Below are 15,000 nucleotides of genomic sequence, written 5' to 3'. Positions count from 1 at the left end.
GAAAAGTGCTCCGAGCCCGGGGAGATAGAGAACCGTAAAGCGCGCGGGTTTGGGGCTCGGGTCTTCCAGTGGGCGGAGTGAGACTTAAAGGAATATTGACGGAGCCATGAAGGGCCCCCCCTGGAGGTCCCATGGCCGAGAAAAGTGCTCCGAGCCCGGGGAGATAGAGAACCGTAAAGCGCGCGGGTTTGGGGCTCGGGTCTTCCAGTGGGCGGAGTGAGACTTAGAGAAATGATGACGGAGCTAAGAGGGGCCCCCCCTGGAGGTCCCATGGCCGAGAAAAGTGCCCCGAGCCCGGGGAGATAGAGAACCGTAAAGCGCGCGGGTTTGGGGCTCGGGTCTTCCAGTGGGCGGAATGAGACTTAAAGGAATATTGACGGAGCCAAGAGGGGCCTCCCCTGGAGGTCCCGTGGCCGAGAAAAGTGCCCCGAGCCCGGGGAGATAGAGAACCGTAAAGCGCGCGGGTTTGGGGCTCGGGTCTTCCAGTGGGCGGAGTGAGACTTAAAGGAATATTGACGGAGCCATGAAGGGCCCCCCCTGGAGGTCCCATGGCCGAGAAAAGTGCTCCGAGCCCGGGGAGATAGAGAACCGTAAAGCGCGCGGGTTTGGGGCTCGGGTCTTCCAGTGGGCGGAGTGAGACTTAGAGAAATGATGACGGAGCTAAGAGGGGCCCCCCCTGGAGGTCCCATGGCCGAGAAAAGTGCCCCGAGCCCGGGGAGATAGAGAACCGTAAAGCGCGCGGGTTTGGGGCTCGGGTCTTCCAGTGGGCGGAATGAGACTTAAAGGAATATTGACGGAGCCAAGAGGGGCCTCCCCTGGAGGTCCCGTGGCCGAGAAAAGTGCCCCGAGCCCGGGGAGATAGAGAACCGTAAAGCGCGCGGGTTTGGGGCTCGGGTCTTCCAGTGGGCGGAGTGAGACTTAAAGGAATATTGACGGAGCCATGAAGGGCCCCCCCTGGAGGTCCCATGGCCGAGAAAAGTGCTCCGAGCCCGGGGAGATAGAGAACCGTAAAGCGCGCGGGTTTGGGGCTCGGGTCTTCCAGTGGGCGGAGTGAGACTTAGAGAAATGATGACGGAGCTAAGAGGGGCCCCCCCTGGAGGTCCCATGGCCGAGAAAAGTGCCCCGAGCCCGGGGAGATAGAGAACCGTAAAGCGCGCGGGTTTGGGGCTCGGGTCTTCCAGTGGGCGGAATGAGACTTAAAGGAATATTGACGGAGCCAAGAGGGGCCTCCCCTGGAGGTCCCGTGGCCGAGAAAAGTGCCCCGAGCCCGGGGAGATAGAGAACCGTAAAGCGCGCGGGTTTGGGGCTCGGGTCTTCCAGTGGGCGGAGTGAGACTTAAAGGAATATTGACGGAGCCATGAAGGGCCCCCCCTGGAGGTCCCATGGCCGAGAAAAGTGCTCCGAGCCCGGGGAGATAGAGAACCGTAAAGCGCGCGGGTTTGGGGCTCGGGTCTTCCAGTGGGCGGAGTGAGACTTAGAGAAATGATGACGGAGCTAAGAGGGGCCCCCCCTGGAGGTCCCATGGCCGAGAAAAGTGCCCCGAGCCCGGGGAGATAGAGAACCGTAAAGCGCGCGGGTTTGGGGCTCGGGTCTTCCAGTGGGCGGAGTGAGACTTAGAGAAATGATGACGGAGCTAAGAGGGGCCCCCTCTGGAGGTCCCATGGCCGAGAAAAGTGCTCCGAGCCCGGGGAGATAGAGAACCGCAATGCACGCGGGTTTGAGGCTCAGGTCTTCCAGTGGGCGCTCGTTCCAGCGGCGCGGGCTGGATGGTTTAGTCCGAGGAGGAGTGCTTAAGTGTGGGCCGGATAGGTTCGAGAGGTGCGCTGGGTTCCTGGAGGTCCAGCCCCGGAGGTTTGGAGCGGGCGATGGAGCTAGCGAGGCCGAGTCGGGTGAGCCTGGGCCGGGCATGGGCGTTGGCGGCGATGGGGGTCTTCTCCCCGGAGGTTTGGAGCGGGCGATGGAGCGAGCGAGGCCGAGTCGGGTGAGCCTGGGCCGGGCATGGGTGTTGGCAGCGACGGGGGTGTCTTCCCCGGAGGTAAGTACCGTGGGGGGCAAGCGTGAGATATTCCAGGCCGGGAAAAGTGAGCTAAATTCGGCAAAGCGTTGTTAAAAAGGGGGTTCGGTTGATTTTTTTGTTAAATCTAAACGAACAAAGGGTGCGAGGCGTGAAAATTGCATTCAGCCGTGATTTTTTGGCAAAGTGCTAACCCTAGTGGTCTCCCAGTGGGACGTTTTAAAGTAGGACTTAGAAAAATTTCTGACCCTCTTCGCCCTAGGTAGCAAGCCCAAAACGGAGCACCTCGGAGTGGTAAAAATTCAGAGGGCATGGGGGTTTCCAGTGCGGTGCCGTCAGGACATTAGGGTTCCTTTAGAAAAGACGAAAGTTTGGGTACACCGTATGTAACTATGACAAGCCCAAGGCTCTGGTTCGCCTGTGGGCATGAATATAGTGAGATTTCCGCGTTATCTCACTGGAGGTGACCCCGGAACGGTTCAAAACCTAAGTCGAGACTTCCATGGAACCCCGATGATGGGAGTTTGAAGCCCGAGGAGTGACGCCCTCTGGGCTAAGGTTGCTGGTAGGTTCGGCCCCCCTCTCTGGAGGTCTAAATGACTTCCATGGACCCCGGTGATGCGAATTTGATGCCCGAGGAGTGACTCACCTCTGGGCTAAGGGTGGTGGTATGCCCGGCCCCCCCTCTGGAGGTCTCGAATGACTTCCATGGACCCCGGTGAAGCGTATTTCATGCCCGATGAGGAGCACACCTCTGGGCTAAGGGTGGTGGTATGCTCAGCCCCCCCTCTGGAGGTCTAAACTGACTTCCATGGACCCCGGTGATGCGAATTTGATGCCCGAGGAGTGACTCACCTCTGGGCTAAGGGTGGTGGTATGCCCGGCCCCCCCTCTGGAGGTCTCCAAAACCTAAGTCGAGACTTCCATGGACCCCGGTTATCCGAATTTCATGCCCGAGGAGTGACGCCCTCTGGGCTTAGGGTGGTGGTAAGACCGGCCCCCCCTCTCTGGAGGTCTAGATTGACTTCCATGGACCCCGGTTAAGCGTATTTCATGCCCGAGGAGTGACGCCCTCTGGGCTAAGGGTGGTGGTAAGCCCGGCCCCCCCTCTGGAGGTCTCCAAAACCTAAGTCGAGACTTCCATGGACCCCGGTTATCCGAATTTCATGCCCGAGGAGTGACGCCCTCTGGGCTTAGGGTGGTGGTAAGACCGGCCCCCCCTCTCTGGAGGTCTAGATTGACTTCCATGGACCCCGGTTAAGCGTATTTCATGCCCGAGGAGTGACGCCCTCTGGGCTAAGGGTGGTGGTAAGCCCGGCCCCCCCTCTGGATGTCTCCAAAACCTAAGTCGAGACTTCCATGGACCCCGGTTATCCGAATTTCATGCCCGAGGAGTGACGCCCTCTGGGCTTAGGGTGGTGGTAAGCCCGGCCCCACTCTCTGGAGGTCTAAACTGACTTCCATGGACCCCGGTGATCCGAATTTCATGCCCGAGGAGTGACGCCCTCTCGGCTAGGGTGGTGGTAAGTGCAGCCCCCCCTCTCTGGAGGTCTAAAATGACTTCCATGGACCCCGGTGAAGCGAATTTCATGCCCGAGGAGTGACGCCCTCTCGGCTAGGGTGGTGGTAAGCCAGGCCCCCCCTCTCTGGAGGTCAAAACTGACTTCCATGGACCCCGGTATAGCGTATTTCATGCCCGAGGAGTGACGCCCTCTGGGCTAAGGGTGGTGGTATGCCCGGCCCCCCCTCTGGAGGTCTCCAAAACCTAAGTCGAGACTTCCATGGACCCCGGTTATCCGAATTTCATGCCCGAGGAGTGACGCCCTCTGGGCTTAGGGTGGTGGTAAGCCCGGCCCCACTCTCTGGAGGTCTAAACTGACTTCCATGGACCCCGGTTATCCGAATTTCATGCCCGAGGAGTGACGCCCTCTGGGCTAAGGGTGGTGGTAAGCCCGGCCCCCCCTCTCTGGAGGTCTAAAATCACTTCCATGGACCCCGGTGTAGCGTATTTCATGCCCGAGGAGTGACGCCCTCTGGGCTTAGGGTGGTGGTAAGCCCGGCCCCACTCTCTGGAGGTCTAAACTGACTTCCATGGACCCCGGTTATCTGAATTTCATGCCCGAGGAGTGACGCCCTCTGGGCTTAGGGTGGTGGTAAGCCTGGCCCCACTCTCTGGAGGTCTAAACTGACTTCCATGGACCCCGGTTATCCGAATTTCATGCCCGAGGAGTGACGCCCTCTGGGCTAAGGGTGGTGGTAAGCCCGGCCCCCCCTCTCTGGAGGTCTAAAATCACTTCCATGGACCCCGGTGTAGCGTATTTCATGCCCGAGGAGTGACGCCCTCTGGGCTTAGGGTGGTGGTAAGCCCGGCCCCACTCTCTGGAGGTCTAAACTGACTTCCATGGACCCCGGTTATCCGAATTTCATGCCCGAGGAGTGACGCCCTCTGGGCTTAGGGTGGTGGTAAGCCCGGCCCCACTCTCTGGAGGTCTAAACTGACTTCCATGGACCCCGGTTATCCGAATTTCATGCCCGAGGAGTGACGCCCTCTGGGCTTAGGGTGGTGGTAAGCCCGGCCCCACTCTCTGGAGGTCTAAACTGACTTCCATGGACCCCGGTTATCCGAATTTCATGCCCGAGGAATGATGAACCTCTGGGCTAAGGGTGGTGGTAAGTGCAGCCCCCCCTCTGGAGGTTTCCAAAACCTAAGTCGAGACTTCCATGGACCCCGGTGATGCGAATTTCAAGCCCGAGGAGTGGTGCCCTCTGGGCTAAGGGTGGTGGTAAGCCCGGCCCCCCCTCTCTGGAGGTCTAAAAGGACTTCCATGGACCCCGGTATAGCGTATTTCATGCCCGAGGAGTGACGCCCTCTGGGCTTAGGGTGGTGGTAAGCCAGGCCCCCCCTCTCTGGAGGTCAAAATTGACTTCCATGGACCCCGGTTATCCGAATTTTATGCCCGAGGAGTGACGCCCTCTGGGCTAAGGGTGGTGGTAAGTCCGGCCCCCACCCTCTGGATGCGTTCAAAACCTAAGTCGAGACTTCCATGGACCCCGGTGATGCGAAGTGACATGCCCGAAGAGTGGTGCCTTCTGGGCTAAGGTTGTGATAAGCCCGGTCTCTCCTCTGGAGGTCTGTGGTTTTAAAGTGAATATTTTCTAAGTCCCTCACCTGAGATTTTAAGAGAATCAGGACCCTCCTCAAGCCTCGTAGCGAGTCCGAGGGAGGTTCATCGTTGTCGGCTATGCGAAAGGGGTTCAGACGCCTCTAATCCTGTGGGCATATGGTTTCTCAGCCTGGTGCCGTCGGGATATTAGGGAGGCATTAAATCAGACGTAAGTTTGGGTAACAGCGATGCGAAACGCTATGCCCAAAGGAGTGGCTTCCCGATGGGCTTGAAATAATGGGAATGTCCGCTCTGCTTCCCTGGATGTGTTCAAAACCTAAGTCGAGACATCCGTAGACCCCGTTGATGCGAATTCCATGCCCGAGGAGTGACGCCCTCTGGGCTTAAGGGTGGTGGTAAGACCGGCCCCACTCTCTGGAGGTCTAAACTGACTTCCATGGACCCCGGTGATTCGAATTTCAAGCCCGAGGAGGTGCACACCTCCGGGCTAAGGGGATGGTTTGGGTGGCCTCCCCTCTGGATGTGTTCAAAACCTAAGTTGAGACATCCATAGACCCCGGTAATCCGAATTTCATGCCCGAGGAGTGACGCCCTCTGGGCTTAAGAGTGGTGGTAAGACCGGCCCCACTCTCTGGAGGTCTAAACTGACTTCCATGGACCCCGGTGATGCGAATTTCATGCCAGAGGAGTGGTGCCCTCTGGGCTAAGAGTGGTGGTAAGACCGGCCCCACTCTCTGGATGTCTAAAATGACTTCCATGGACCCCGGTGATGCGAATACACAAGCCCGAGGAGTGGCACACCTCTGGGCTAAGGGGATGGTTTGGGTTGCCTCCCCTCTGGAGGTCTAAAAATGACTTCCATAGACCCCGGCGAAGCGAATTTAAAGCCCGAGGACTGGCACCCCTCTGGGCTAAGGGTGGTGGTTAATCCGGCCCCCCCTTCTGGATGTGTTCAAAACCTAAGTCGAGACATCCATGGACCCCGGTGATGCGAAGTGACATGCCCGAGGAGTGGCGCCCTCTGGGCTAAGGTTGTGATAAGCCCGGTCTCTCCTCTGGAGGTCTGTGGTTTTAAAGTGAAAATTTTCTAAGTCCCTCACCTGAGATTTTAAGAAAATCAGGACCCTCCTCAAGCCTCGTAGCGAGTCCGAGGGAGGTTCATCGTTGTCGGCTATGCGAACGAGGTTCCAATGCCTCAAATCCTGTGGGCATATGGTTTCTCAGCCTGGTGCCGTCGGGATATTAGGGAGGCATTAAATCAGACGTAAGTTTGGGTAACAGCGATGCGAAACGCTATGCCCAAAAGAGTGGCTTCCCGATGGGCTTGAAATAATGGGAATGTCCGCTCTGCTTCCCTGGATGTGTTCAAAACCTAAGTCGAGACATCCGTAGACCCCGTTGATGCGAATACCGAAGCCCGAGGACTGGCACACCTCTGGGCTAGGGTGGGGATAAGATATGCCCCCACCCTCTGGAGGTTTTCAAAACCTAAGTCGAGACCTCCATAGACCCCGGTGATGCGAATACCGAAGCCCGAGGACTGGCACCCCTCTGGGCTAGGGTGGGGATAAGATATGCCCCCACCCTCTGGAGGTTTTCAAAACCTAAGTCGAGACCTCCATAGACCCCGGTGATGCGAATACCGAAGCCCGAGGACTGGCACCCCTCTGGGCTAGGGTGGTGGTTAATCCGGCCCCCCCTCTGGAGGTTTTCAAAACCTAAGTTGAGACCTCCGTAGACCCCGGTGATGCGAATACCGAAGCCCGAGGACTGGCACCCCTCTGGGCTAGGGTGGGGATAAGATATGCCCCCACCCTCTGGAGGTTTTCAAAACCTAAGTTGAGACCTCCGTAGACCCCGGTGATGCGAATACCGAAGCCCGAGGACTGGCACACCTCTGGGCTAAGGGGTTGGTATGCTCGGCCTCCCCTCTGGAAGTCTAAAAATAATTAGAAATATTTCTAAGTTCGACAACGAGCACTGGCAGAACTGGACCAAAGACTTCCATACACCCCGGTGATGCGAAGTTTCAAGCCCGAGGAGTGGCACACCTCTGGGCTAAGGGGATGGTTTGGGTTGCCTCCCCTCTGGAGGTCTAAAAATGACTTCCATGGACCCCGTTGATGCGAATACACAAGCCCGAGGAGTGGCACACCTCTGGGCTAAGGGGATGGTTTGGGTTGCCTCCCCTCTGGAGGTCTAAAATGACTTCCATGGACCCCGGTGATTCGAATTTAAAGCCCGAGGACTGGCACACCTCTGGGCTAAGGGGATGGTTTGGGTTGCCTCCCCTCTGGAGGTCTAAAATGACTTCCATGGACCCCGTTGATGCGAATACACAAGCCCGAGGACTGGCACACCTCTGGGCTAAGGGGATGGTTTGGGTTGCCTCCCCTCTGGAGGTCTAAAATGACTTCCATGGACCCCGTTGATGCGAATACACAAGCCCGAGGACTGGCACACCTCTGGGCTAAGGGGATGGTTTGGGTTGCCTCCCCTCTGGAGGTCTAAAATGACTTCCATGGACCCCGTTGATGCGAATACACAAGCCCGAGGAGTGGCACACCTCTGGGCTAAGGGGATGGTTTGGGTTGCCTCCCCTCTGGAGGTCTAAAAATGACTTCCATGGACCCCGTTGATGCGAATACACAAGCCCGAGGACTGGGACACCCTCTGGGCTTAAGGTGGAGGTAAGCCCGGCCTCCCCTCTTTATTAAAAAAAAAACTCTAAGTCCCAACGGCAAATGCCAGAGCTTTAAGCCGAAACTCAAGAGAGTTCGATCGGTATAACTGACTTGACTATCTGCCCTTAGCCCCCGATGGTTCATTCTATATATGCCCGGAGAAGTGGCTGGTTTCCGGGGCCAAAAAAGCCAAATGGTCTCCTATATTCATGCGACGGGTGCCTAAAGGTAAGTTTACCGCCCCCAGTGAACTGCCTAAGGTCCATAGGCCTCCGACCACTGCTCCCTTAGCGGGGCGGTGGAACGGGCCGCCCGCCGACAAAGTTAACTGTTAAACCCATTTAATTTCAATGACCTTTAGTTCCAACTCCCTCCCTGGGGGGGATTGGTTCTATATATGCCCGGAGAAGTGGCTGGTTTCCGGGGCCAAAAAAGCCAAATGGTCTCCTATATTCATGCGACGGGTGCCTAAAGGTAAGTTTACCCACCCCGGTGAACTGCCTAAGGTCCATAGGCCTCCGACCACTGCTCCCTTAGCGGGGCGGTGGAACGGGCCGCCCGCCGACTAAGTTAACCCATAACCACTGATCGTTTAAGTCTTAAGGCCGGTCGGACCTCGTAAAAAGTCTCCCTCTGGGAGGATCACCCAATCTCCACCCCCCCTCCATCTCCAAACCGAAGCAAGTACCACACGGGAACACTCTGTTTGGGGATTCAGAAATAAATGTATTTATTTCGCAGTAAAACATATCAAAGCCACGGGGGTGCAGAAACACGGAGTGAATCCCGGCTGGGTTGCGCTTTGAAGAGGGTCCGGTTCAGGCCGTTTCGAGGGCGGAAAGACGGTTCTCACGAGCCCGCATCACATCGGCCGCAGAGAGGCCGGCTCGGTAGAAGGCCCGGGCAGTGATGTTGGAGTGGCACATGCTTGTCGTCACTCGATCTCTATCTTCGGCCGGCAGAGTCGAAACCTGAAACAGAGGTGCGAGGTGTCAGAAGTAGGAAGGCCGGGGTTAAGAGCCCACATAAGTCGGATTAAGTTCAACACTCACTTGGTTCGAAACAGCCGTGCGGATCAGGTTGAAGGCCACCGCGCCTCCGAGGCCCGCATCCGTCCACGCGATCCGAAGCAGTGAGTTTGGCTTGCGCAGCTGGTTCCCCCTGTCCAAGAACACGAACCCGTCCCGGGCCCCGTGTAAGTCGCTGAGTGCGGTCAACCAGGCCAGCTCTGTGGCAGACAACCCGATCGGAGCGTCCCCGAACGAGGCGTTGGTCTTGTGTTCACGAACATAAACCACGAAGCCGGTGCCATCCGTGGTGCTGGCTTGCCTCAACTCTCCAACCGTCAGGTTGAGAAACACAACCGACCGGTGACCGGTTAAGACAGACAAAAGGCCGAGCAGGTACCCCTGGAGCATCCGTAGCGTCGACCGGCGGGCGGTGTCCCCCGTCCGGGCCGCGTCTATGAGCTCTGGGATTCGGGTCTTAGCGTGGCTTAGGAAGACCCTGAAATCCGAAGGTTGCGGCAAGCGACTCAGCTTCGCTCTCTTCACGCGCTGGCGATGGCCCAGAATCGTGCGTGCGATGTCCCGATGAGCCTTGGCGAAGGTCAGCTTCAGCCTCTGGAGCTCTTCGGGGCTGACCCCGGCGGTCTCTGGGTCGAAGGCAGCGACGTGGGAGACGAACGCCTTGGCGCTGTGCAGGTAACACTTAACGGTTGTCGAAGCGTAACCCAGTTTCTGAAGGCTCTGTACCCAAGTGGGAACGTTCGTGTGATGGACGAAAGACAGGTCTGTGAATTGGCAGCCGGGCGGGGCGCAGTGAAGCAGGAACCGAATAACGTGGCCCCGTCGCTGGCGAGAGTTCTCGATGTCCTTCGGTGACGCGTCGACCCGCAGGTAGAACTTCTGAAAGTCGTCTACCGAACGGCTGACGTAGGTGTCCCGAAACCGATGCGGGATCACGAGCTGCCTCCCCCGGGAGGTTCGCCGTGCCCGCTCGGTCTCTGAATCCGTGTCCGAGGTGGATTCGGCAGGGGAAGACTCGCTCGGTTGGTAGTCGCTGTCGACCGGCTCCGGCGTGGCTTGGCCCGTAGTGGCTTGGCCCGGGGAGGCTTGGTCCGGCGAGGCTGGGTCCGGCGAAGCTGGGTCCGGCGTGTTGGGTCCCGGCGTGCTTGGGCCCGGCGTGCTTGGGCCCGGCATGGCTGGGTCCGGCATGCTGGGGCCCGGCGTGCTGGGGCCCGGCGAGGCTGGATTCGGGGAACAGGATACCGAGGGCGGTGGAGGGTTCCGCGGCTTAGACTGTTGATAGCGACGCAGAAGGTGGATGGTGCGAAGGCGTCGAGCGGCAGAGAGAGCGATCCGAAGGGCGAGGCCTTTGAGGGAATGCGCCGAGCCCAGGTGATCCGCCGGCGAAGAGAGAGACGGCAGGCCGCAGAGAGGGCAGTCGAGCTGGGACGAATTCTCCCCACTTTGGTCCAGTCCCCGGAGAAAGTCAATGTCGGCAGATCCAAGGCAGTGGAAGGTGGTATAATGGGAAGTCAGATCCGTAATGGCTTGCTCGCAGAGCGGGCAAGCATCAGGCGTGGTTGGCTCCGGCGTGCTTGGGTCCGGTGAGCTTGGGTACAGCATGGTTGGGTCCGGCGTGCTTGGGTCCGGCGTGCTTGGGTCCGGCGTGTTCGGGTCCGGCGTGTTCGGGTCCGGCGTGTTCGGTCCCGGCGTGCTCGGTCCCGGCGTGCTCGGTCCCGGCGTGTTCGGTCCCGGCGCGCTCGGTCCCGGCGTGCTTGGTCCCGGCGGCGAGGCTGGATTCGGGGAACGGGATCCCGAGGGCGGTGGAGGGTTCCGCGGCTTAGACTGTTGATAGCGACGCAGAAGGTGGAGGGTGCGAAGGCGTCGAGCGGCAGAGAGAGCGATCCGAAGGGCGAGGCCTTTGAGGGAATGCGCCGAGCCCAGGTGATCTGCCGGCGAAGAGAGAGACGGCAGGCCGCAGAGAGGGCAGTCGAGCTGTGATGAATTCTCCCCGCTTCGGTCCAGTTCTCGGAGGAAGGCTGCGTCGTCCGGTCCGAGTCTGTGGAAGATGGTAAAGTGGAAAGTCAGATCCGTAGCAATGGCTTGTTCGCAAAGCGGGCAGCTATCCATGGTGAGAGACTGACGGCTCCGAGTGAAGGCGACCCCTTATATAGCCCCCGGTTCGTGCATAATTAGGGGTTATGGGCGTTGATCGCTCCCGTTCGCGTTCGACGTTCGCCCATCTTGGGTGTATGAACCAATGAGAACCAAGACCGATAGCGTATTACTGCCAAAATTAGTCCCGGTTTCCGAGCCAGGTGCCGGGCAGAGCGATGGGGAGTGGTCCCCAAGGTCCGTGGGGCCTACCACTGTCATAAATCCGAGTGGCTTCCACTCGGTCCGCCTCGACCGGGTACCTTTAAGGTCAAGTCCCAACCCCGGATCTCGTATCACGGTGGTATTGGGACTGCCTGTGGGTCTATAGGCCACCGACCATCTGCCCACTTGTGGGGCGGGTGGAACGGGCCGCCCCGTCGATTGTTATAAGCCCGTTGTGTCCACCCCGATGATTCGTTCGATGTATGCCTGGGAAGGTAAAACATTCCTGGGCATGGGGGGTCGAGCGTATGAGGGGTTTCCCCCGTCCCGAAAGAGAGAGTTTTCCGACCGATGATTCGTTCGATATGCCTGCCCGGGGAGGGTCAACTTCCCTGGGCACCGGGGGGTCGAACGTATGAGGATTGTCCCCCTTTTTAAACCCATAAATTTGCCCGTGCGCGAGTCGACGGGGCCGCGTAACCCCCCGAGGCGTTGGCCGGCGGTCATCCGCCGGTCCGTGGGATCTCCCGACCTTTCCCCTCCTTTGAGCGGGACGTGGGAGCGCACCACCGGGCCCCCGGCTGGAAACGGCCGGAGGCAAAGAGCGCATTAGAGGTGACACGGATCGGTCTTCCACAGACCGCGGCTGGAAGTTCGCAGGGTCGGCCTACGGGATCCGACCCTTCGTCTTCTTAAACGCAGACTTCCGTAGGCTCCGGGGGGCGAAACCGTAAACCTTTGCCGACCTCCTCGCACTGCGAGGGGGCCAGGATTTGCGGCTTGTCCGCGTATCGGTCCTACCAAGGACCGCGGCTGGAAGTTCGGTGGTGAGCCCTCGACCTTACGAGATTGAGGGCAAAACCCTTCGTCTTCTGAACATCAGACGGCTCCGGTGGTGGCGTACCGTAAAAACCTATGCCGACTTCCTCGCGCTTTGAGGGGGCCAGGATTCTCTTCCATTCTCTTCCCTTAACGGCTGTCCTTCACGGCCGTTCGAGCTCGGTATACGCGGAGCACCAGGGGCAGGCTTCTAAGCCTAAATACAGTGCTTAGAGCGATCCTCCCCACCTTGTGCTCCCAGCCTCCATGGCTCGTGGATGCCCGTAAGAGGCATGTCCGCTTGTCCAGAACGGTTCCGAGGGGGACTTAGTCGGCCGGTCGATCCAACAGTAGGTCCGTTCAACGTCCGCGTCGGTGGTGCCTTAGGGTCGGGATCCGTTTGAGGGAAGGACCCGGCCCCTAGCCTGCACCGTCCGGGCGAGAATCATACGTTTTCCAAGTTGCCAAGTCGATTGCAGACCCCCACAGCGGGGTCGCGTTCGATCCTCTTCGCTGGTGTCCCCTGAGATCACTCTCACGGGCTCCATGCGCCCCCTCTCTTTCCCCGTCCGGGGTTTGAGATCCAAGGGGGGTCGGTCTGGTTGATCCTGCCAGTATTATATGCTTGTCTCAAAGATTAAGCCATGCAAGTCTAAGTACACACGGGTTTTGGTACAGTGAAACTGCGAATGGCTCATTAAATCAGTTATGGTTCCTTTGATCGCTCCACACGTTACTTGGTATAACTGTGGTAATTCCAGAGCTAATACATGCAAACGAAGCGTTGGAAGGGTTCTGGGGGTCGGCGTGAAATGCTCTCCCGGCCCCTGTCCCCCGGATACGTGCATTTATCAGAACCGAAAAACCCTCCCGGCTCCGGTCGGGTCGCTTTGGTGACTCTAGATAACCTCTGGCCGATCGTTAAGCCCTCCGGGGCGGCGACGTATCATTCGAGTGTCTGCCCTATCAACTTTCGACGGTAGGCTACGTGCCTACCGTGGTGACCACGGGTAACGGGGAATCTGGGTTCGATTCCGGAGAGGGAGCCTGAGAAACGGCTACCACTTCCAAGGAAGGCAGCAGGCGCGCAAATTACCCATTCCCGACACGGGGAGGTAGTGACGAAAAATATCGATGCGGGTCCTATGAACCTGTGGAGCGTAATCGAAATGAACTCAATCTATGTCCGTGAGTGATGACCCATTGGAGGGCAAGTCTGGTGCCAGCAGCCGCGGTAATTCCAGCTCCAATAGCGTATGCTAAAGTTGCTGCAGTTAAAAAGCTCGTAGTTGGATGTGGGGACAGGTCTCGGATCCCCTGTACTGTCCGGGATGGCGTGGGGAGCTCCTTCGGGGGTGACCCCCTGTCTCTGGGTGGATGTTGGGACCTGGTCCCTACCCGCCGGTGTCCTCTGCTCGCCGGCCGCGGAGAAGCCCTTAGCTGGGTACTTCACTGCGGTGCACGGTGGGTTGGAGGGTCCGGAGCGTTTACTTTGAATAAAGCAGAGTGCTCAAAGCAGGCCGACACGTGCCATGTCTGACTGAGCTAGGAATAATGGAATAGGGCCCTTCCGCGGGGCTTCGGGGTCTCTCCTTCGGGACGGCTGGTCGTTCCGGAGTGGGGCTCCGGGGCTTCCACGGTCCTGTTTCGTGGGTTTTAAGGACCGAGGGCAATGATTAAGAGGGACGGCCGGGGGCATCCGTACCACACCGATAGAGGTGAAATTCGTTGACCGGTGTGGGACGAACGAAAGCGAAAGCATTTGCCAAGAATGTTTTCATTAATCAAGAACGAAAGTCGGGGGAGCGAAGACGATCAGATACCGTCGTAGTTCCGACCGTAAACTATGCCGACCCGCGATCCGGCGGCGTGAGGCTAGCGACCATGACCCGCCGGGCAGCGTGAGGGAAACCACGAGTCTTTGGGCTCTGGGGGGAGTACGGTTGCAAAGCTGAAACTTAAAGGAATTGACGGAAGGGCACCACCAGGAGTGGAGCTTGCGGCTTAATTTGACTCAACACGGGGAATCTCACCCGGCCCGGACACGGTAAGGATTGACAGATTGATGGCTCTTTCTTGATTCTGTGGGTGGTGGTGCATGGCCGTTGGGAGTTCGTGGAGCGATTCGTCTGGTTAACTCCGATAACGGACGAGACCCTGTGCCTTAAAAAGTTACACGGCCCTCCCTTGGGTCCCTGTGGGGGCTTGCGGCCCGAGGGGTTCGTCGGTCGGTGGCCGAACTTCTTAGAGCGATCCGGGGCAAGGCAAAGCCGTATGAGATTCGGGGCCATAACAGGTCTGTGATGCCCTTAGACGCCCGGGGCCGCACGTGAGTTACACTGGCTGGTTCAGCATGTGCATCCATCCTATGCCGAAAGGCCTGGGCAATCCTATGAACGCCTTCCCCGCTGGGGATAGGGGATTGTAACTTTTCCCCTTGAACGAGGAATTCCAAGTAGTCGCGGGTCACCAGCCCGCGTCGATTAAGTCCCTGCCCTTTGTACACACCGCCCGTCGCTACTACCGATTGGATGGCCTGGTGAGGTCCTCGGACCATCTCCGAGGTGCCCCTTTACCGGGGGGTTGCCTCGTTGAGGTGGGAAGTCGATCGAACCTGGGCATCTAGAGGGAGTAAAAGTCGTAACAAGGTTTCCGTAGGGGAACCTGCGGAAGGATCATTAACGGTGACCTGGCCACGGCCGGTTGTCGAGTCGGACTCGAGAGGCCAAACCTCCCCCGGCGGGTACCTTCAAGGTATGGACCGCAGAAGCCTCGTACCTTTCGTCGTCGGCCGACGTGAGTCTCTCCCCCTCCGGGTGGGTGGACGTAGCGAGCCGGCTTCGGAACTCGGGGTTATGCGAGGACCGCCTTAGGTGCATAGGTACCCCGGTCCGCCCCCCTCGTTCGCGGGGGGGAGAGTGGCGCCGGAGCCGCCCGCCGGGTCGTTAAACCAACCATTGATCGTTGAAGGCTTGATTGTGCGTGCGCGAGTCAAAGGGGCTTACTCACCCCCAGGGCGTTGGCCGGTGCTC

The sequence above is a fragment of the Hoplias malabaricus genome, unplaced genomic scaffold (assembly GCF_029633855.1).
Source record: "Hoplias malabaricus isolate fHopMal1 unplaced genomic scaffold, fHopMal1.hap1 scaffold_47, whole genome shotgun sequence".
NCBI classification, from domain to species: domain Eukaryota; kingdom Metazoa; phylum Chordata; class Actinopteri; order Characiformes; family Erythrinidae; genus Hoplias; species Hoplias malabaricus.
Note: the sequence above shows the minus strand (reverse complement) of the source record.